General features: G+C 40.6%; 1 protein-coding gene across 3 annotated transcripts in view; it reads left to right on the forward strand.

Moving 5' to 3' along the window:
* asic2 (acid-sensing (proton-gated) ion channel 2) overlaps window positions 1-24,928 on the forward strand; it is an 808,019-nt gene that overhangs the window by 61,290 nt on the left and 721,801 nt on the right. The window lies entirely within an intron of this gene.

The following is a 24,928-nucleotide window of genomic DNA, read 5'->3' on the forward strand; positions in this document are numbered from 1 at the left end:
ACGCATCACTTTTTAAGGTCTATAAAATTTTGTTATTGCACAAACAAAATTTACCCACAAGGCAGCCCTAAAAACCGCAGTGCCCTCTCTCAACACAACAACTCCCAGGTTTACTTGTAAGTTATGTTCACGTCGATGTATTGAAGGAAATCCCAGCTTCTCCTCAGTTAATGAGCCCCTGGATCATTGTGGGAGTTGTTAGTTGTTTACTTTTCAATTATCAAGTGTGTTTTGCAGAAACAGTTTCAGTTATTTGGTCTCCTTCTGGAACCGTTTGGTAGAAGATGTTTGATTTTCTGCTCGTGTGCTTGTGCTCCTGTGGTAGAAAGTTTTGGAGTCTTGGCAGTGCACCAGTTACTGCCTGTAAGCCGTAACATGCTGGTAGGCTCAGCTTTTAAAGCTGGACTGACACAGTGCATTTTTTATCAGTCTAGCTCATATGGAGTATATGTGTTAAAACACACTGCGTGCTTTAATCTGCTTTTCTGCACAGCTAGAAACTGCCACACGCATCATCTGCTCACACTGTGGTTCAACAATGTCTCACTTGGTTTCGTCCAGACATAATTCCAATAATAATTCAAGCAGGACTATTATGTAATAAAAAGCAATTGAATGCATTATTGTTCTTTGTTGCTTTTTGTTTCTGTGCGACTAAACTAAGTATAAGAGCAGCTCTGACCACACGGTAGAACTGGGGAACTGCAGTGCTGAAGGTCTCAGTCCAGTGTTTCCCCTGGAAGATTTTCCAGCCGTGGCGCTAGTTGACCAGGGCGGGGTGGGTAGGTGGCGGGTTGGAGGGAGATGGTTGAATTACGACACTTGTCTCACCTCGATGTCAATGTTTAATTTTAAACATTTTGGATATGGGAACAGTTATCTTATTGGAAATCATATCCTGCATGATGTAGCATTGGTTCTTTTACCTGTTCAGAGCCCTTTTCCTCTGTTGCCTTTCATTAGGGATGTACACAGATAACCGGTTAAAAACATTTTTAGAAAACATGCATCCCTACCTTTTTGTTTCTCTGTAAAATACTTGAGTAGGGTCATCTGAAATTGCAACCCGTGGTTAGGACAATGTCATGCCCGTTAATCACCTGCTGATTAAAATCAGATGTGTTGAAACAGGTGTAGCGGAGGCAAATTGATGATTTTATCTGTTATGACCACCAAGATGTAATATTCTATATAAATATAAAATATTAACCTGCGGGGTCTTTATTGTAATAATTCAGAAGATTCTAGGATTTAAATTCAGAAGATCTAGGTTCTTTGCTTTTTCAGTGATCAACCACACTTCGTGTTACTTCAAGAAAGAGTCAAGTTTGTAAACGTAAGAATTTATTTTACAAACAATTTAAAAGATGACAAATTGGTTAACTATTATTTACTGTGAATGGATGGAGCTAAAGGTAATGTCTGGAACCTATGTGTGGATGCGATATCAGTCAGCGCTTCCTCATCAAAATAAGCCGAGTTCTGGATGTAAAAGACCCACTCATGTGCTACTCCTCTAATCCCGTATTTGTATAATTTATCTAATAATATTACATGATCCAGCGTATCAAACGCTTTTTGTAACTCTACAAAAACACTCACCAAATATTGTTTATTATCTATTGCTATTGAAATCTCTACTACCAAGTCAGTTATTGCTGTTGTAGTTGAATGATTAGAACGAAACCCATATTGACTATTATGCAAAACACTATGCCTATTAATAAACTTTTCCAATCTAACAACAAATAATTTTTCCTGAATTTTTGAAAACTGTGGAAGCAGTGATATTGGCCTACATAGAGTATTCATGTTTATTTCCACCCTTATAGAGTGGTATCACTCTAGCAGTTTTCATATTTTCCAGAAATATTCCTTTAACAAATGATAGATTGCATATATATGTAAATGGTCTACGATGTTTTTCACAAGAGACATATTCATATCGACATAATCATTTGAAGTCTTGTTCGGACACTATTGCACTATTTGTAATATTTCACTCTCATCTACTTTATCAAGAAAAATATTATCCACAATATGTTTTATTGTTTTCCCAGTATTATTATTATTATTATTATTATTATTATTATTATTATTATTATTATCATTTTTAACTTTAGGAATTTGTTTGGCTAAATTTGAGCCGATGTTCACAAAAAATGTATTAAATTCATTTACGATTTATTTTTTATCATAAATATCCGTCTTGTTTTTTATAAAGTAATTTGGTATTTGTGGTCGTACTTTATCTTTTTTTTTAGAAGTTTACTAATTACACCCCATGTGTTCTTTGTGTTATCCTGGTTATTATTATCTAACAATGGACTGTAATACTCCCTTTTCTGACGTCCATAATCATTTTTTTAAATATTTTTTATATCTCACTTCTGATTCTTTTGTCCCAAGCTTCAAAAACCTTATATATAAATATTTTTTTTTCTTGCAGGCATTTTTTATACATTTGTCATCCACAGTTTGTTAATTTGCTTGGCATTACCTCCTATTTTGATCATTTTACAGTTCTTATTGTACAAAGTCAACAGTATGTTCATGAAAGTATAGGCAATATTCACGTCATCTTTGTACACATCATCCCATTTCTGCTTCTTTAGGTCTTCTTTAAAGGCATTCAGTGCTGTGACTGATCTATTACTTACATATACTTCTGTTGTGTCTTGGACAGGTTTACTATATTCGCGCTCAAGAATAGAAAATTTGGGAAGATGGTCACTCACATCCGTCAGTAAAACTCCACCTAATAACGTATCTTCTGTTTTCATGTTAGTAAAAATATTATCAATAATAGTTGCACTATGTGTTGTAATCCTAGTTGGTTTAGTGATCATAGGGAACAACCCTGTGCTATACATAGAATTCATAAACTCCTCTGATATATTCTGCCCTCCCTCTAGATCTACATTAAAATCACCACAAAGGAACACAGTTTTACTTTGAGACTTATCAAACACCTAATTATTCTATCTGTATATTTTTCTACACTGTCATGTTCTGTGGTATTCTTTTGACCCACGACATGCAGAATCAGAGGCGGAAACAGGGAGGTAAGAAAATAAATAATTTATTTTAGAATGGAGAACTCAAAGCGCTGCTCAAACTGATGCAGGAAGTACCAGGATGTTCTAAAGGAGAGACAAAGGTCAATATCCGTGAGAGATGATGGGATGGATAACTGAAGGTCTAGGCTTACTGTAAGGAGGTGGCTAGAGGGTGTGCGAAGGAGCACTGGTTGGTCTTATGAAGATGGGTTGCAAAGGGGTCTTGATGAAGATGAGATCCAGAGTTCCTGTGTGGTGAGCTTAAAAGGGTTAGGCGGTAGGGGTGCGGTGGAGAGCGTACAGCCAGGAGTTGGAGCTGCATGAAGTGGAGCTGATGAGAAGTTCTTGGAGATGGCTGGAGGAAATGGTTCCCAGGTTGAGTAATCATCTGGCCAGAGTGTTGAGGAAGTCATCTCCTTAAATACACCCAGGAGGATGATTGGAGATGAGCTGCAGCTGGCCGTTGCTCCTGCTCTCCAGACACACCCACCCGCAGACTCTTAGACCTAAAAACATGGTGAGAATAAAAACAGCCCGTGACATACACATGACCCAGGTTTCCTATGTGATGATAATATTCTTACCCATTTCATTGATTATCTCTACTGTAACCATTTCCATAATATTACGAATAACAGTTGTCATGTGCCCCACAAGTTTACATTTGAATTTAACATCTACATATAAAGCAACCCCCCCTCCCCTTTGATCCATTCTATTGGCATAATATAAATTATAACCCTCAATCTGAACATCATTTACATCAGTTTCCATCAACCATGTTTCTCTCATTGCAATTACACTGAAGCGTTTACTTACTTGATTCAAATAATCTGTTATTTTTCCTAAATGACACTTTAAACTACAGCTATTGAAATGAATGATAGTCAGTGCTCTGTCTATCACAGGCCCTATTATATAATTATGTTCTCCCACTGTATAATATTTACATTCATTAATAACAGGACAAAGCAAATTATAATCTGTATTATTCTCTAATTCATGTATTTTATCATTAATTTCATCTACTGAGTTAATATGTGTGTCCATTCAAAAGTTAATGAGTCCATTCAGTGTTTGTGTCTGACCTTGTTCCTTTCATGATTCAGTACTGGTTCATTAATCTGTGCTCAATGATATATGTTTCAGCATGTTTACTTGACAAGGTCATAACATTTGCACTCACACAAGAACAAAGTAAGGTAAAGTTAAATCCATGACACATAATTAGCCTTTGCCCCAGATCAGAGCCTCCGGTATCGAAGAAGGCGTTTCTGAGATTCTTGGTAATATCCCTCAAACTTGTCAACCTCTGGTTGGCTACACAATCATAACATGAGAACATTAAAACCAGATCACTCTGGTGATTCTTGAGTTCTAGAGAAGCTTCAGGCCAGCCACCTGAAGCAAAAACCTCTTTAACCCACCAAAGCTTTTGACATGTCGTCAAAACCCTTTTGCACCTGCGAAGCTGATACAACAAAACAGTTCCTGCAGAACAAGCTGATTTGATCAACTGCTTAAGAGTTATTCCTGAGATGCAAACTAGTTCCAACTGTCGTTACCTGGAGATGACTCTGGACTGACCTGGTCGTACTGCGAGTTAATCTATGGACTTCGGTACTTGGGGTCTCCGAGCCCCCCCCAACATCTCAGATCCGAAAAGGGCATCTCCACCTGGGTTCGTAGAACACAGTGAGATTGCGTCTGGATGTGGTTTTGATAACAATCAACCTCATAGTTTAACGTAAACCAAATTATTTTACATCCAGAACTCACCTCTCCCAGATACGGAAGTTCTGACTAACTACCGTAAATCCTCTAATATTAGCCTGTATTTAACTACCGGGTATCATATTTTGGCCGGTGTCGGCGGAGGTGAATAATGGCCGGTTTTTTATTGTGGCCGGGTGGAATGTGCTAACAAGCAAGTACGGGGGGCGGTTGTGTCATCTGTCTCACTTTTAATTTGCCAGTGATAGACCGCGAGGGTAACTTTAACCGTGCGGAGTCGAAGAGGAGGCGAAAATTTGATATCAAGTTCAAAGAGAACGTGCTGATTATGCTGCAGAACACTCTGGGGAGCAGTAGCAGGGGTTGTATGAACTAGTCACTAGTCGACTTCACCTCTCTATAGTGACTTTTTATGCCTGTCATCGACTAGTCGCTGTCACGTGAAAATGACCGGCAAGATGCAGTCCTCGGAAAAGACAGCAGCCTGCTGTCAGCAGGTGACGAGCTCCTGCGCGTCGGGAGGCAACGTGCTGTGCCAGAGCGTCGGTACTGACACCCGCCGTAAAACGGACATTTAACCAAATTGTGACCTTTTCCCTCTTGCAATTTAACCTTCCCCTCACCCCATCCTAACCTTAACCAGCTTGCGCATGCAAAGCTCTGATTGTTGACGCGCTCCAGACATCTGCGTCCTGAGCACGGCCACAGTAACATTATCAAATCAGGTGTCGCCACCTCAAAAACTAATTTAACACGCGATCGTTCATGTCGGCTCATTTACTTTTATGTTTTCTGTCTTTTAGTCTTGTATTTGTGCCTGATGCGTTTCGCTGCTGTGGATCGGGGCGCATCACCTGTTTTGTCCTCGGTGACGCACCTAACTGATGTGGCCGGCGAGCACTCCGCTGTTTTAGCGGTCGGTAGATCTTTTAGAACTGCAGTTCAAAAGTAACTCATGAGGTGAATATATATGAACCCAGGTAGCAGTTTTTCTTTAGGATTGAGAGGAGATGCAGGAAGATAATAAACAGACAGGACAGAAAAATAGTCAAATAAAAACAAGTTAGTTTTTGTACCTGGTGGTTGCAACAAACAGACACCATTGAAGGTAATCAGAAGTGAGGAACAGAAAATGAAATTATTATTTTAATGTTTAGAGCAGCAGGAACTCTGAGAGGCTGCAGGCGCATCAGTGAGTTTGCGGCCGCTGCGCAGGGGGAGGGGGGAGAGGACTGAAGCAGAAACTACCGTTGTTAAAAGAAATGTGTTTAACTTTGAAAATGTGGGTGAATATTTAATTGTCAAAAACTCCAGCGAACCATTAGTTCATTTTGCTCAAATAGAAATTGAGGCCTGCCTCTAATTCTGGTCCTCCTTCCAATAAAGGCCTGGAGCTTGATGAGGTTGAGTCAAATACAGGCCTGGGCCTGTTTTAGAGGATTTACGGTAATTTACACATGCATGCATACATACATACATACCTATATACATACATACATACATACATACATACATACATAACAACTAATTCCATACATCACACCAATGCTTAGTTTAATTGTTATGTTTTAATTGTTTGAAAATAAATTCTTACTTTTATAAACCTGACTGTTTTCTGAATCAAAACGAAGTGTGTACAATCCCCTAATAAGTAAAGAATCCTAGAATCTTCTGATTAAAGCACAATAAAGACCAGGCAGGGTGATATTTTATATTTAGATAGAGTATCCCAGCTTATTGCTCATAAGTAGAGGTAATATATATTGAGTTCTTAAAGTACTCAGTTTACCAAACCCTACAATAGCAATCATACAGTGTGGTAAGAAAGCACTGATTCCTCTGACTGCCTTTTAGTTTACTTTGTCTTTGGAAGTGTGCACATAATTTATGGTTGCAGTATGTAATTTTTCAATTTCTGCTATTTTCTTCCACCTTGAGTGTGCTTTTGAGGATCATCCTCTGTGAAGACGTTTCGGATGGTTTGATGTAATCAGTGTTCTGTGCATGAAGAAAATCTTTTATCTCAGCAGGAGACTTAATGAATGTGGCAAGTCAAATATGAGCCTAACGAATGCAATATTATTTTCTCTACGGCAAAAGGTCTTTTTTCTCTTATCTCTTTGTTCAATCCCAGTTTCTAGCAATCTTATTATACAGAAAACAACGGTTAGTTGTTAAAGATGAAACAAAAGTCAAGTTACATCATAAAAACGTTTAATCAAAGTTGTAGTACACTTGTGAATAGTTTTACTAAATACATTTGTGATAAATGTTTGTGTATTGTCATACCTAATGCAAAGCTGCTGAGCTGCTCATGTACAAATGCTGCTGCTACATCTAAAATACACAATTCATGTCTGAACTGATTTCTGTCTACATTCAGCTAAGATGAATTCTTCATTTATAATGTTTGATCTTCCTTTGTTGAACTCTTTTTACATTTATTTAATTTTCTCTTAAAGAATTATGTATTAAAATGTGCTGCGACCTCCCCGGCCTGGTACAGACTTGATAAACAACTCTCATCAGCTTTTATGAAATCTGAACTGTCAGTCTTTGTGGAGCTTTTGGGTAGTTTTTGAATAGCATTCATAAATATTAGATTAGCTTCTGGAGAAGTGGGTGCCCTTTAAGTAATTAACCACTTTTACAAATATTCCTCTACATGTAAAAATCAGCACTTTTTCATACAAGTTTTCAGTATCCAGTGTTTATATTTGTAGAAGACAGCTGATGAAATAATTGTCATGTTAATGTAGTTGAAAAGGCAGGTTTGAGAATGGGAATTGATTAAGCGTAATGCAGAAATGCATCAATCGGGGTCTCATTGTTGTGCTGGAAGGTCAGCAAGAGCAGGTTGTGTTTTTCTGTTGGTCCTCTTAGTCACTGAATACAGATCAGATCCTCCCTGAAGGTAGTTTCACAAGAGGGCTGAGGGTTTTCTTCAAGAAGAATTTTTGATGCATTTGTAACTGAAGGTTATTAAACTACAGGTATATAAATAAAACTGATTTCTGTATAAGTGCAAAATAAGGAACAGTCAATTATTATTGACTTCTATGTGGCTCAGCAGTACTGACTGTGAAAAAGTCAGCATGATAAAATCTGAAGTAATTAAAGATTACGTTGACAAGTTAGTGATGGTTAAAAATGCTGACCAGAGTTTCTGCTTGAAGAAGCTGGTAAGTTTTAAATGAAGTAACTGCTTTTACTCAGTTTTACACACACTCACCATCTTCCAGGTGAACTTGAGGGAGGTGGCAGCAGTCACATCATGTAGGTCGTGGCTGTAATGTTTATTTTAGGTCCGTGACTTTAACGCGTTAATTACGATTAATTAATTAGAAAAAAATGACACGTTAAAAAAATTCACGCATTCAATCGCAGCTTGCATTTCGAGCAAGGCAGAACCTTTGTCATTGCACGACTTCCTCGTAGACCGAATATCACTGACGCACACAACAATGCACAGTGCTAATGGCTACTAAAACGGAATAAAAACAGAAAGAAGTTGCCTTGCTTGGACTGATGCAGGATTTAGGAAACACGTCCGCCTCTTTTCTTAACTTGGGGAAAAAAAAACTTCCAGACAACAACGGAGTCCGTGTCGCAGACATTTTTCAGAGATCGATACTGCTGCAGCTGCCCGGTGGCACAGGAAACTTTACAAAAGTAGCAGTAAGCTTTATTTTTAACATTTATGTAACATCTGTGCAGCGCTGAAAGCTCCAGACAGAATAATTCTTTGCCCTAACAGTAGTTTATGAAAGTAGTCAGACAAACGAGAGGCACCTGGCTGCCGCTGGGAGAACGCTCTGTGTTCTCACTACTCTGTAAACAATCACAAACAACATGTCTTACAGTTGAAAACAGAAGTTTAAGTTAAAACAGAAACACTCTAAAACTTTTCTGATGATTTTCTAAACAATTCTGTCGGGGAATTATATGTTTCTGAGACAAGTCTCTGTCTAAACATCACATGCATTACTATCATTAAGCAGCGAGGTGTGTTGAAGCTATCAGCTAAGGGGCGGATGCTTAAGTGCGTCAGGGGCAGCGAGGAACGAGAAAGTTGTGATCAGGCTGGAGATCACACCAGATTCGCTGCTGCAGGCGTGAATCTGTGGGTCTGCAGAATCCCCTTCTTATGCAAACAAGTGAAACTGGAAAAATTAGAATCTGGTACAAAGTCAAATTTATTTCAGTAATTAAACTAGACAGAGATACTATTTAAAGGCTCAGGAACCCTTAGCAGGTGTTTTCTATTTGTAATTATAAATTTTAGTTGATATGGGTCTTGTTTCATATCACACAATGACATTTGAATAATTAAAATGCATTTTTTTACTAAAAGCTTTAGTTTACAGTGATAACCATGTCTAATGTTTGATTCTCTGTCTCATAGTTTTAAACGTTTTGCTTTGAGAGCACATTTTCCTGAACGATTAAAATGCGATTAATTTAGATTAATTAATTACAAAGCCTCTAATTAATTAGATTACATTTTTTAATCAAGTCCCAGCCCTATTTTAAATGCCTGTTTGCAATCAATAAAAAACTGACTTTGTTGCAAGTTCCCACATGCCAAAGACTGTGGCAAGAAACGGAGTCAACAGGTGGGCCACAGAGATAAGATTGGACCCACACTGAAACACACTGAACTTGCTTATGCGAGTAAAATCAGCCAGAAGACAGGGGCCCAACTGCACAACAAGCATCCAAGCTGGGACAAAAGAAGATCAACTGAAGATAAAGCATCTCAGAAGTGGACAAACCCTTCATGAAGAATCCAAGGGATCAGAACTTGTTTCTGCGAGTAAAATTGGGCAAAAGGTCAAGAAGTGTCTGACCCAGCCATCAGCAGGAGAGGTGGAACTGAAGGAGACAGACTGAAAAGAGCTCATCAGGAGACGAAAAGCCTTCCTGAAGAATGCTGGACTTGGGAAAGAAACTGAACATCTGCTGCAAAGATGACACCAAATGTCTTGTGTTGAGCTAAAAAGCCTTCATAAAGAATCCTGGACTTCGGGAGAAGCTGAAGAACAGTTGCAAAAAATGACACTAATGGACACTAATGACACTAGTTGAGCTAAAAAGTATGAAACGGATGAATGATCCCATGACCTTGCTGTCAGGTCATAATGATGTATGTGTAACTGGAAAACTTTTACTTGGTCTAGGCAGTCCCAAGAAGAGTATAAAAAGAGCAGCTAGAAGCAGAGCTGACACAACAGTTGGGGCAGTCGACAGTGAGAGACAGAGCAGATTTGGGATAGAAGAGGTCATCCTCCGTCCTCTGGACGGAGGATGACAGGTCAGGAAGATTTTAGCATTAGCATCCTCCACAGGGGATAGGTTATTTTTATATTTACTCTTTTTTTGTATTTAGCAATTTTTGAGAGGAGTCAGTAGACAGAGTTAGAGGGTGTTAACCTGAAGCTGAAAAATACTTGAGAGTTGGTGTAAGTCAACTCATTATTCTTAGTTAATTATTAGGATTAGCATTTCTCCTTGGGGGAAGTGATCAGTCTTATTTCTACCCATTTTTTGTATTTTTTAATCTTGTAATAAACTTTTTGAAAAATAATCCACATCCCTGATTCTTTAAAGGTCCTCTTTAAAGGTTCGGGTGGGGGCTCCGACCCGAAACAATAAGGAGAGGTAAGCACATTAATTACAGGTTCCTGAATTATCAGGATTTGCTTTACGGTTTGTGACAGATTAAGAAAAAGAAACCTTAAGTAAAGAAGCTAGTCTTCTCCTCTCCCGTGAGTAACGAGATGTCTTAAGGATGATAAGCTAAAACATTAGTAGGTTAAAATAGGCTCTGTTTGCAAGTGTGAAAAAGTCTCCGCCAGCGTGGGAAGGTTGGATTAATTAGATTAATTGATAAATCTATGTTAGCCTGATCAACCAACAAGAATCATTTTCTAGTTACCACCTCCCACAAAAGCTGACAGAGGGGCAAATTAATCCTAATATAACCCAAATAATTGTCAGCGACAGATGGCCACCCGCTGAACTTTGCCCTAGTATCTAAAACCACTAGATAACGGGAGTATTTAAAAGGAAGTGTGCTATCGCAAAAGAACGAGTATGGCATGTCATTTCTCTTTAAAATAGGAAACTGATTCTAATTAGGGAGTCCAAACCAGGGTCTAATACTATAAAACTCAACGACGCCCCACGAACCCTGAGAAAGCAGTGCAGTCTTATTAAGTTCTAACGGAACTAGGTTTTAAAGGAACCGACAAATAGGACACACTCGCGACAACATCAGGTATAGCGGTCCTGGAATTTAAAACCACATTAAAGGTATGGCGGAGAGTGTTTCTGAATTTCAGGAAATTACCGCCCTCTCCTTGTGTTGAAAAACGCTGTTTACATGTAGCTGCAGCTAACTTCTTCATGCAGTAATCTGAAATGAATTTTTCCAAATAGCATGCCAGTTTACTTGTCGAGCAGAATACCAGCGACAGAGGCATCTGTGGGGAGCCCAACCTTTGCTTTGTGCATGCGCAGGAAGTGAAATCTTCCCAGCAACGAGCACCAGCTCAGATCTCATACCAGGGGTCGGCAACCTGTTCCCATCAAAGAGCCATTATTACCCGTTTCCCACAGTAATGAAAACACTGGGAGCCACAGCAGCGCAGCCTTGTGGGCGGGGCCTACCCTCAGACAGCAGAGAGCTGCTCACAACCAGGTGACAGCAGCCGGTACCATGGGCGTCGCACCCGTGGGGGATGCAACACCCACACTTTTCCAGCTGTTTTGCTCACCTCCACACCAGTCTGGTTTCTTTATGTCGCACTCACTCTGTTTGCCTCATCTCCTTCTTCACCTCCCCTATTCTGACAGCCGATGTCGGGTTCAAGGAGAGCAGGAGATGGAGGGACGGAAGAGCTCGACTGAATTCATAATTTTACATCTTGACATTAGCTGTACAAAGTCTGAGTTTGATCAAGTGAAGAACAATAATTTGCAGAGGTTTATAACAGGCGCAGCGCCAGGTTTTCATTTTTGGGTGGGCCACGGTAATTTTGGACGGACCTTAATAAGCAGTGACTTAAGTGAAGCAGGCAGGTTGCGCTAGAAAATTTCGTTTAAAAAGACGTCATAAATGTTTTCCCCAGTCATTTTTATTTCTAAAATATGAAGTAAAAACTCCCAATTTAATTTTCATTCATTTGTCATTAATATGTAGTCTACACCCGTGCGTTAAGTGGACCATCTTCCAGTAAAAGCAAAGCATCCGGCCCACCTCTCCAAATGCGTAAAATGTGCATCACAGCCACTAGGCGCACCGCGCGCACCGTCAGCTGATCAGCCCAGACAAGAGCAGAGCAAATAGAGACAGGATAGATGATAATTGTGTCTGGATGTGGATGGAGATTACATTTTACAGCAGCCTGATCATCATTTAAATATGTAAACCATCACCTGGCTTCTAGTCCACGCTATCAGCATTATTTTAATTGGTGTGTGTGTGTGTGTGTGTGTGTGTGTGTGTGTGTGTGTGTGTGTGTGTGTGTTTTCCACATCAAACACTGGTCTAACCAACCAGACCAGCGTGTCCAGTAACATATTAATGTTACAATTAAACAATTTCACTTCATGTAGGCTAGGAACATTTCACCTGCCGTGGCCCGACTGCTTCTGCTCCACATGAACTTTGTGCGTGACCAAATGTCTCTACAGGTGCTTTCTGAGCTGAAGAGGCGACTGGATGCGTCATGCGTCTCCATATTGGAGACAGGAACAAGCGCTATTCAGCCAAACTTTCATAATTTCATAAAAATAACATTTTTCCAAGTGACACATCCCTCAGAGAGACCGGGTTTCCAGACCGCTTCAGTGGGAGGAAATCAACCAACATCCTTGAGTTTATCCGTCAAAATAAACAGTCAAATGGAAATATCTGTAACCTGTCATTTAACTCTTTTGCCTTCTTGTGAAGATTGTTGCAAAGAGAAACAACTAAACCTGATTAACCCCAGAGCCACGCGCACTGCACTGTAGTCCGTGACTGTAAGGGGGAAACGATTTAATCGGATCCTTTTCTTTTCAACATGGTTTAATGTAAAGTTTCATTCAGTACAAACTTTAGTTGCACCAATCTAACGAGACAGAGTCTGGATTTGTATTCTGAACAGTTTAAACATGTTTAAAACGGAGACATGCGTGACGCGTCTAAAATTCGCACCTGCTCCGCTATTATGGAAATTAAACTAACAAGATGAATAACATAATTATTTTAGGCACAGACAACATCCCCCACACTTTTGAAAAGCTTGCAACGCACCTGGTCGCTCGTGTACGTCAAAGTTATCTTTCATAAAAAGATAATCAATAAAACGATTAAATAAAGTGGATCCAGAAGCTGTAGCCCGTCTCTGCCTTCAATAATATTTTACTGAGCAGGTACCACTTTTGTCATACGTTTCTTTTTAAAACATGTTTAGGCTGTTCAGAATACAAATCCAGGCTCTGTCACGTTTGATTGTTGTAATTAAACTTTGTAGGTGGGGAAGGTCAGAAAGCAGCTCAGAAGCGCATATGATTACGCACAAGCGTGACGCGTCTACCCGGTCTCACAGTAAGACCGGGTTGGACCTGTTCAGGTTTACGCAGACAATCTTTACATTTAGAATTGGCATACAGATGTAAAATTAATGCAGTAAAATATAAAGCATTTTATTTAAATATCCATTCATTATTTTACAAGCACAGAGAGCCGCATGATGGATGGAGGAGCCGCATGCGGCTCCAGAGCCGTGGGTTGCCGACCCCTGTGCTAGCCTACTTTATTGTCCCCAGCAATTTTTAAGCCCCACTCAAGTGTATGGTTATTGTCCCCAGCAATTCTGACAACAAACTGACGCCCTTGTTGACAGTTATGCGGACCAGTGTTTCAGATGATCCACCCGGAAGGAAAAGATCCTCCGCTATACCTTAAAGCTAGTGGTTGAATATCTCTGTCAGTGCACCCGAGGGCAACTTTGGCTACATTGTAGCTCATCACCACCAGTGTGTGAATGTGTTTGTGAATGGATGAATGATACGCTGTAGTGTAAAGTGCTTTAGAGTCCTCTGACTCTGACAGGTGCTATACAAGTGCAGGTAATTTATCATTATTCATATAGTCAGCTTGTGGTGTCTAATGTAGCATACCAAGAGCTCCTGCCTTCTCTGACCTGCTTTCCTATGTAAATGAGTCATGTGGTGATGGCCGCTGAGAAACGGTTCATTCTGAGAAAAGTTGGTTTAACATGTCATAAACTAAAGCTATATAATATTGGCTATATTTAAATGTTAGTCACAGTAATGCTAACTGCAGAACAACATTAGCCTGAGCTACTGCTAACAGCCTTGATAGACAGGAGGAAAACAACAAAGAAGAATGTCGGAGCAGCACTGAAATTCCAAGATTTACTAGGAATTAGGGATGCACGTTTTCCAAAATTTCATTAACCGGCTATTGACGCCCCTTAATGGTTATTAGCCGGTTAACGAACTTTGTTAACCGCTTCGTGTTTGAGGACATTTTTTTGGTCATGTGACAAGCTCATTTGTTCTTCTGCGGTCGCCCAGTAAACATTTGATAGTGATGCTCTTGCGCCCTCCAGTGGCACAAAATATATTGCACGCAGCACAGCAGAAGGACTTGAGGCAGTTAACCGGGAAAAACAAGTTTAACCAGTTACAACATTAATGGTAATTAACCGGTTAACTACGTACATCCCTACTAGGAACTTTGAATGAACACCAGATAGATCCACAGCTTCAGGTCCTCTTTTATGCTCATCCGTAAATCCCCCACTCCACAACCCGCCTGACACTCACTACTTTGTTCCTCTTTCATGGATGCAGTCTTTCCATTATAGGGCTTATTATGGGGTTGTGTTTGTCTAATTATTTATAAGCCCCAACACAGTTTCATGTTAAATATAGAGCCTCAAAGGACAGTTTTCAAACGAAAAAGAAAACCTTTCTAGTACACCTTTACGCTGTAGTAACGTTGTAGTAACGTAGAAACGTTCGCGTATTCCAGCACTGCGGCCTTTCATGTCAAGTTGTAAAATAAGATCATTTAAAGAAATTGTTGCTGTTTTGGCCAAAATCTTGATAATCATGTGTCAAGGCACAATTTTAACTGGGTTGTGAGACATTTTTAAACATGTATTGAAAGGTGAGCCTATACCAATAAAAGTCACACAGTGCAGTAGGAAAGGCTGTGCTGTTGTAGCTGTTATAGCAGTTACAGAGCTTGACAAGCAGGTGAGAGGCACAACGTTGGTTGTTGAACGAATTAGAGCAAAGGTATTTTTGCTATTTGTTGACAGTGAAGCTGGGAAAATAAACTTCTCAGAACATTTTTGTCATGAAGGTGAGGAAAAAGCTGATGAAACTCTAAAATCGCATTCTGGGCTTGAGTTTTTCAAACAGGCACCTTAATGACCTCTGTATTCACAGGGACATGACACTTGTGAGTCACTTTCTTTGTGTTGAAATTAACCAGAGCACCACACAAAAATCAGTCACTCAGAGGTTTTCATGCAGGCTGAACATGAAAATGGTCTACACCCATTCATGAATTAGCTTCTGATAGAAAATAGACGGTGAAACTCTAGGATCTGAAAATCCTGACAGATATACATCACTCTGCTTCTTAACAGTCATGGACTCATTCATTTTGACTCGCAATGGGGAAGGCTGTTTTAAGCTTAGTGTCTCGAAATCAGCAGAGAACGTCATGACTAGTAGATGCTAACTGTAAACATTGGTAGCTTCACCACACAGCAGAACTTCTCCAGGCTTGTGTTATTTGTGGAGGTAAACATATCCACATTGAAAAGCAAACAGTCAGTGGGAGAGTCGTGTTGCTGTTATCAAATCCAAGGTGAGATATCCAAATATTAGGAAATAAGACTCCCAATCCTGTTCTCTGAAGCTCAGCTCTGATCTGGCTCGCTTCTAGTTCTTAAAAATGGTGCACTAGAGCTTTGTTTCCCCAGCTTAGGACTTACAAGGCATTTATTCCTACTAGAGACCACTGCAAATGTATTGATGAGAGCAGGGCTATTCAGTTTTGGACCTCGAGCGCCAGCATCCAGCACATTTTGGTTTTAACCCTACTTCAACACACCTGCTTTCTATTAGTAGGTGAATAACAGGCTTCTGCAGAGCCTGACGAGCTACTGCACAGGTGATTCAACCACTGAATCAAGTGTGTTGGACCAGAGAAACCACTAAAACGTGCTGGATATGGCCCTCGAGGCCCAGAATTAAATAGCCCTGGATAGAGTGTCCCACGCCTTTCAAAAAGGTTTTTCAGTGAAGTACCACTTTAGCAAACATGGAGAAACAGGAAATGATTCCGTCTTTAAGTGTTTGATGGAAGGAAGTAATGTAAACTTATGGCTATTTAGCTTTATTTTGTGATGTAAAACAATTTAACCAGTTAACTAATGTAACATGATTTCACTTTTGCCCTTGTTTTATAATCTTTGGCAGCCGAACCGCTAGTATTTCAGTTCAGGTCATCTATGCATAGAAATGTGGCATGCATATGTTTACCTGGATTTCATTAATTAATCCATCCATCCATCCATTTTCATCCGCTTATCCGGAGTCGGGCCGCGGGGGCAGTAGCCTAAGGCGAGAGGCCCAGACTTCCCTCTCCCCAGCCACTTGGACCAGCTCCTCCGGGGCAATCCCAAGGCGTTCCCTGGCCAGGTGAGAGGCATAGTCCCTCCACCGTGTCCTGGGTCTGCCTTTAGGCCTCCTCCCGGTTGGACGTGCCCGGAAAACCTCACCAGGGAGGCGTCCAGGAGGCATCTTCACCAGATGTCCGAGCCACCTCAACTGGCTCCTCTCGATGTGGAGGAGCAGCGGATCTACTCCGAGCCCCTCCCGAATGACCGAGCTTCTCACCCTATCTCTAAGGGAGAGTCCAGCCACTTTTTGGAGAAAACTCATTTCGGCCGCTTGTATCCACAATCTCGTTCTTTCGGTCACTACCCAAAGCTCATGACCATAGGTGAGGGTAGGAACGTAGATCGACGGGTAAATCGAGAGCTGCACCTTCTGACACAGCTCTCTCTTCACCACGACAGACCGGTACAACGCCCACATCACTGCAGATGCAGCACCAATCCGCCTATCGATCTCACGCTCCAGTTTTCCCTCACTCGTGAGCAAGACCCTGAGATACTTAAACTCCTCCACTTGGGGCAGGACCTCATCCCTGACCCGGAGAAGGCATTCTATCCTTTTCCGATTCAAGACCATGGTCTCAGATTTAGAGGAGCTGATTCTCATCCCAGCTGCTTCACACTCGGCTGCGAACCGCTCCAGCAAAAGCTGAAGATCACGTTCTGATGAAGCCAACAGGACTACATCATCTGCAAAAAGCAGAGACCTGATCCTCAGGCCACCAAAACAGATGCCCTCCACACCTTGGCTGCACCTAGAAATCCTGTCCATAAAAGTTATGAACAGAATCGGTGACAAGGGACAGCCTTGGTGTAGTCCAACTCTCACTGGGAACGAGCCCGACTTACTGCCGGCAATGCGGACCAAGCCCTGGCACGGGTCATACAGGGACCTAACAGCCCGTATCAGAGGGCCTGGTACCCCATACCCCTGGAGTACCCCCCACAGGGCCCCCCGAGGGATGCGGTCAAACGCCTTCTCCAAATCCACAAAACACATGTAGACTGGTTGGGCAAATTCTCATGCACCCTCCAGGATCCCCCTAAGGGTATAGAACTGGTCCAGTGTTCCACGGCCAGGACGAAAACCACATTGCTCCTCCTGAATCTGAGGTTCAACAATCCGACGGACCTTCTTCTCCAGAACCCCTGAATAGACCTTACCAGGAAGGCTCAGGAGTGTGATCCCCCTGTAGTTGGAACACACCCTGCGGTCCCCCTTTTTAAATAAGGGAACCACCACCGCAGTCTGCCAGTCCAGTGGGACTGCCCCCGATGTCCACGCGATATTGCAACACAGCCCCACAACATCCAGAGCCTTAAGGAACTCCGGGCGGATCTCATCCACCCATGGAGCCTTGCCACAGAGGAGCTTTTTAACCACCTCAGTGACCTCAGCACCAGAGATTTGAGAGGCCAACCCAAAGTCCCCAGACTCTGCTTCCTCACTGGAAGACGTGTCGGTGGGATACAGGAGGTCTTCGAAGTATTCTGCCCACCGATCCACAACGTCCTGAGTAGAGGTCAGCAGCACACCGTCCCCACTATAGATAGTGTTGGTAGCGCACTGCCCCCTCCCCCCCCAACCAAACAGACAAACAGAATCAGCAGCAGCATATTAATCAGATGAAAATTAGCTTTTTATTCTCTTGATCAAAATGTCACATGGGTGTTGATAAATGATGATTGCAACTTATTTACAGGGAAACAATACAATCAACTTTTCATTTTAATTCAGCTGTAAGTATTAAATTGAGCTTTCTCAGGTTGTTTTGAGCTCCATGTGTTGCTTCCTTCCTTTTTGTTATTTTCTCAGTTACTCTGCCCACCCCCTGGAAGGACAATGTGGCGCTTTCGCTGAGGGCAAAAGGTATTACAATGTTCGGATGAGAATCCCCCAGAATATGTAGTGATATAAAAATGTTCAAACAACATATTATCTACTGTTTGCATCACTGGTTTTTCCAGAATGTAGCATCAGACGTTGTGCTGCAGCTACAGATAACCAGATAACCATGGTTCTTCCCTCCCATCCACTTCTCTCTGCACATTTTGGCTTCTTTGCTTGCTGATTTTTTTCTTCCTACTTCATATTTTATTTTCTCCTTCTCACCCTGATGGCAAAGGTTTTCACTTCCTTTTTTATATTTTTACAACAAAACTATTGTATGCTCCCATTCCTCCTTAAGTCCGTGAGCCCTAAAGCTACGATAGCAGCTCGGATTGAGGTCAGAGGTCACTAGAACCAGGGAGTAGTGGATGTATCCATATTTTTCAGCCTCAGGTTTGAGAGAGGTAATAAAACCAAAGCTGGTACTGGTTCCTGTCTGCTTTGCATTTACACCGGAATATTTATTTCTCCATTGCACTGATCATCCTCACTTCATGGAAAAACAACAGTCCTTGAGCCATTTGTGCTCTCATCATCATCATCACCAGTGCATAGCTCCGAAAATGTATTTAAAAGACTATTGAGTAGGCATGTTCTGATCACGTTTTTTGCTCCCGATCCGATACCGAACCATTTGATTTTAAGAATCTGCCGATACAGAGTCCTGATCCAATACGTTAGAAATGTATTAAGAGAACAAGGGTTGCCCTTTAAGTTATTTTAAAATCAAAAATGTGTTTCTTTCTTTCTGTATTTATGTAATTTCTTTTGTTTATTTTCCATAAAACATCATTTGTTTAGGAAATACATCAATAAGAGATGTGTTAATATTAAGAATAAATGTAAAAGTATCCGTGTCGCTCATATTTTTAAATCGTTTACTCAGTGTGCGGCAGTTTTGAGCAACACGTGACGGTCAGCATCAGAGTAACGCTTTTTACAAAACACCTGTAGAGTTGCTGCATCTGCGTCCAGTGTGATAAATATGCTGTCATCTGGTATTTTTGCTGTCCGTAGACACTTTCCTGGTTTTTTAATTCATCCTTTGGTGTCAGGTGGCTTGCTGTAGCGAACTGAGCAGGGTCTGTTTTTTTAAGGTGGTGCATCAGTGTTGAACGCAGCACTACCTTTTCCACCTCATTAAAGGCTCAGTTTGCACACATTATATGTGTTTGTTACACTCCCTTTGCTGTTCGTTTAAAAATAAATCCAAAAACAGACATTTATTCTCTCTTGAAGTGACATATATGCTCTATGTTAGCTGACCGCTACATGTTATGGTGCGTGAGTTCCAGGACTACCTTAAATTGCGGGACTCTGTGAAACAGAAATACTGATGTACAGGAACTAGTGTAATTAAAAACTAAGCCAGTGTTATTCCGTTTGAAAGTCACTTACTCAGGATGAATTTAAAAAGTAATGTTTGTTGTTTTAAATGGTTAAATCCGATTTTTCCCACCGATTCCAATTTCCTGAAAATCATTTGATCGGACCCGATTTCTAATCACGCAATCGGATTGGAGCATCCCTACGATTGAGGAAAGGAACTGCAGGCTGACCAAACAGAAATGAATCATCTTTAACCCTGTAACAAAACAGATGTGACTGTAGCTTCTACTGTTTAGTTTTAGTGGGCCTGCTAGACGATATATATGTCAAACCGATTAAATGCATACCAGTGTTTTCGTTAACAAAAACGATGACGAATATATTTCGTTGATGCCCCTTTTTTCATAACGCAAACAAGATGCTGACGAGCTAAAAATAGCTCTTTGGTGACTAAAACCTGAAGAGACGAACAGGAGATTTAGTTAACGAGCCGAGACTTGATGAAAACTATGCTCAAAATACAAATTTCTGCCTGTCTTACAAAAGTTACATGTAACAGCACTGCTGCTGTCTGTGTGTCCTCTGGTCAGCAGACCAGCCTCAGCAGCTGAGTGAAGTTAGCTCCCATCCACATCAGAGAGCACTAACCACTCTATTTGCGTGGATTCTGATGTGGGTTGGAAGCCAACTTCGCTAAGCTCCGCTCAGCGCTTCCCTGCCGCGGGATCGCGCATCGGTCAGAAGGGTTGGGCATCATTTGATTTTGAACGGTTCCGATTCCAATTCCTTGTTTCGATTCCGGTTCCTATCGATTCCCGATTCCGATTCTTTCAAGACATGACATGCTTTACATGAGCCAGCTAACCACAGGGCTTACTTGATGAAATAATCTTAACTTCAACATGAATTTTAATTCTATGAACAATAACTTCACCTCCATTCAGACAAAAACATGTTTTGGAGAAAAAAAAAAAGACTTGCAGCACAACCAGTGTGTTTGTTTCTGACCACAACCAAAGTGTGGAAGAAGCCTCTGGGATGAGAGGCTAAATATCTCCAACATATCCAGTTACATAAAATTTTAAAGTTGGATAACTTTGCATGAATACGTATATAAGTCTCTAGAAACCCATTTTTCTCAACAAAAAAACAGCTAAAAATATATTCAGCCTTGATTGTACACAGCAAGATTTATTATTTACAGTGATATAATTAATAATGCTCCTGAGAGACATACTTAGTGACGGACTAAATAATAATGCTTCAACCTGCCCAGCTTCCAAAACAATCTATACATTTTTACTGATTGATATATAATTATCATTATGTGGAAAAACAATGTGTTTATCACCAAAAATAGCCTTTTTATATTCCTTTGTAATAGTACTGATAGAGAAGAGAGCCTTAAGTGATTCCCAAAGACCCCCTTAAATGAGGCTGCTAGCTAACATGCTACATTGCTCACCTTCTTGAGATTCATTGGGTTGTGAGTGGACACCTGCTGACCAGTGTTGGGAGTAATGTGGTACAAAAGTAATTAATTACTGTAATGCATTGCTTTTTGCTGTAACGTGGTAATGTAAGGCATTACAGGGAAAGAAAATGGTCATATTTACTCAGTACAATTGTCAGTAACGCGGTAATTACAATGCATTTTTAAAACCAGAATCAAGATGTGTTCCTTAAAAATTCAAATTGCGGGAAACCTGAAGTAAGATCCAGTATCTGCATATATTACGTCATTCATGGACTCAGCTTTGCGGGCAGAGAGGACGCCGCGGTAACGGCTCAAATACTCCAGCTGCGTCCTGCACGCGGCCGCTGCAACATTCACAAAATCGCTCCACTAAAACAAAATAATTCACCTGCGATCGTTCATATCAGCGCATATTCTCTGGTATTTTGTGCTTTTCTGACGTGCTTTGCCTCAGCTGAGTTCATAATCTGTGCCCCGGTGATTTCAACTCATTACTGCTGGAGCGTCGCGCATGTGAAGATCCCTTTGGCTGATCGTTAGAAAGTAGGAAGTCTGGGAAACAGTTTTTTCTGGAAGACGGAGAAAACATGCAGCATGCAGGAAGGTTAGAGAGAGAAAGGGCAGGAAATTATTCAAATAAAATCAAGAAAAAAAGAAAAAAGTAGGTAGATTTATCCCCAACACACATTTTTACCAGTGAAAAGCAATAATATATACGCATTTAATATTTATACATGTGATAGAATCAGATCACCCCAGAAGTCAGTCCCACATCCAGGGCCGTATCAAGGCATTTGGGGACCAAGGGCAAATATAGGCTTGGAGCCCCCACCACCTCACTCCCTGCTCAGTTAATATAAGATGGCAGCGTGCTGAGAGTACAGATTGTTGTTGCTTTTATTTAATAAACAATCATTTTAAAGCACTGTTATTACATCTGACTGTTTTTAACAGCAATCCTAGCTCAGACACCACATCACTTTCCACATATATGTCATGAGCTCACTGAGCGTCACATGACCAGATTCATATTGAAGTTGTTTTGGTGAAAGTAACCTAAAGTAATGCAAAAGTAGTGTAATGCCTTACATTTTAAAATCAGTAATATTGTAATGTAATGAATTACTTTAAAATGAGGGTAACAAGTAATAAATAATGCATTACTGTTTTGAAGTAACTTGCCCAACAGTGCTGCTGACATATCATCAACTGCTGATTCTGGTAGGGACAAGGACGGCAACCCATTTACCACAATTAGATGAAACATAGTTACTCTCACTGTGGATATCAGAGCTAGCTAACAGGTTGAATTTAACCACTCACTAACTAAACCCACCTTTCTTTGGGACAAACTATGTGACATACTGACACCCTCTCTTCTGCCTGTCCTCTTTCTCCTTTCTTTCTTTCCTTTTCTGTGACCCAGACTTTGATTTTGCAGACATATTTTTACTGCAGCCTTGGTGCACTCTGCTGTCTGACTGCTGCGTGAGCTGGCCTCTGCTACGTGCCCCTCGGCCAGGTGGACTGTACCATTTTATGCCGTTGGGAGGGGGGTTCAAATTAATTAGTCAAAATAAAGTAGGGACCTCTGAATAAATATACATTTCATAAAAACTAAAAGATTGTTTAATGTCTTAAATGAGAAAAAATACTGCAAAGTGAAGTACTTGTGATATTTAAACTTTATTTTTTATTCAACTTTGAAACATTTTTGGGCCCCTGACTGCTGTGGGCCCTTAGAATCTTCCTTCACCGCTTTACAGCACCCCTGCTGACAGCTGGTGTGATCAGCTCTTAAAAGCGTTGATCGCAGTTTTGCAGATCACGTGTATTTTTCACGGAGATCAGCCGCGGATTCCTCTTCCGGTCGGGATTCTAGGAATCAATACTAGGAATCGAAATAAAAAACTTTGAACCATTCTGGGAAAAACTAACAGTTGGAACTGGTTCTAATTGATGCTCGATGCCCAACCCTATGACGGTCAGCCGCTCATTGATGCTACTACGAGCGACGACGTTGCTACTTTTAAATATACCCGTAATATTAGCATGTTTCTAATCCGTATGCTTCATGAAAAAGTCAAACAGATAAATGAACTAAATGACGGGTTTTAACAGGTTTTATGTGAACACGTTTAAGATGAATGTTTTAAAGTCAGAGTGTCAAGATTATTGTCTTTGCTCCCTGGTTCCTATTAAGGGAACAACATTACTGCATTTAAGTAGGTGGACTTTGCCACAATATACATTTAAAGACACTAATGGAGGTCTGATAACTTAAAGGAATAACTGAAAGGAAGTAAAATCATACATTTCTTTTGTGAAAAGGCTCAGATCTGCATCAATAAATTACATACACTATTGTGATTATCAATAAAGTAATAAAAAAAATAATTATACCAGTCTGGGGATTGTTGTTTTACTAAATCTGGGGCAGCCATAAAATAAATGATGTTGGTATGAAACTCACTCCAGTAGCTCAGAGTACATATCTGACCTATAAACTCATTCGCTAGAGAATAATACTTTGTATAACCCTCCCACTGTCCTAATGGGTGTGACCCTGTGAGGTAAGTTGACCATTGAGCAGGGTTGATGGTTTATCCCTTGGGTCCATGTGGCAGGGGTGAGGAGTGAGCACCACCTCACCCCTGCCACGTGGACCTCAAGGGATAAACCATCAACCCTGCTCAGTGGTCAACTTACCTCGCGGGTCACCCATAAAGACAGTGGGAGGGTTAAAGTTTGGCTAAATGAAAAACAAAAATATTTGTCGACTAAAATTGACTAAGACTAAAATGCATTTTCCTCAGTAAGACTAAAACTAAGATTCCTGCCAAAAGCAACACTAATGCATACATATGAATAAAGCGTATATCATCATAAATCACCCTATCCCTGCCAAATCTCTGATTTGCTTATTATGAGTTATTTCAGTGTGTTTGATTCACTGCACCTGGGTGCTTCATGCTCTCTCAATTCAGTAAGGATGTAATTAGTTTTTCACACACATTTTCTGCATTTTGGCCCAGTTTGTGTTAAATTAATAATAACCTAATGTAATATGTCACATGTGTGGTTGTGGCAGACACAATTTTAAGACCTAGTTCTGTTTTTTTTCCCTTTCTACTGAAAAATAAAACCTTGAAATGATAAAGGAAAATCCCCTTCATCAAGATCACACACTAGTTAAAAACTGTTTATCAAATCTAATTGCATAAAGAAACAGAGTCTCAAAGTAATTAGTTGTATCTATAATTTTGTGTATAATTTCAGACTACAGTTTTCACATGATCCAAACCAACATGGTTCCATGCAGAGAAGTAATTGATCCCTAAACCTAATAATTCGTTGTAATGTAGGTCATGTATGACTTTATTTGGAGATTGCTTTATTCAGGCAGGAGATTGAACAGGATACAGCATGCAAACGCGCTCAGTTTGCCGTCCTATTCTCTTTAATACCTCCCCAACATGTCTTGCTGACTACTCTCGTTTCACCCCTACGAGGCATTCAATGCTATCTGTATAGGAGAGGCTGTGTTCAGACTGCTTAAAGCTACTCTATAATGTGGTTGCTGTTAGTATTGGTTCAGATGAGAAACCATATACTATATATACCAGTTCTATTAAGACAGCTGCTGAACTGATGTTCCTGCACCCTAACGTCTAACTTCTACACTCAAATGAATAAAAAAAATTTGGACAAAACAATCCAGAAC

Source organism: Nothobranchius furzeri, chromosome 5 (genome assembly GCF_043380555.1).
Source record: "Nothobranchius furzeri strain GRZ-AD chromosome 5, NfurGRZ-RIMD1, whole genome shotgun sequence".
Classification (NCBI taxonomy): Eukaryota; Metazoa; Chordata; class Actinopteri; order Cyprinodontiformes; family Nothobranchiidae; genus Nothobranchius; species Nothobranchius furzeri.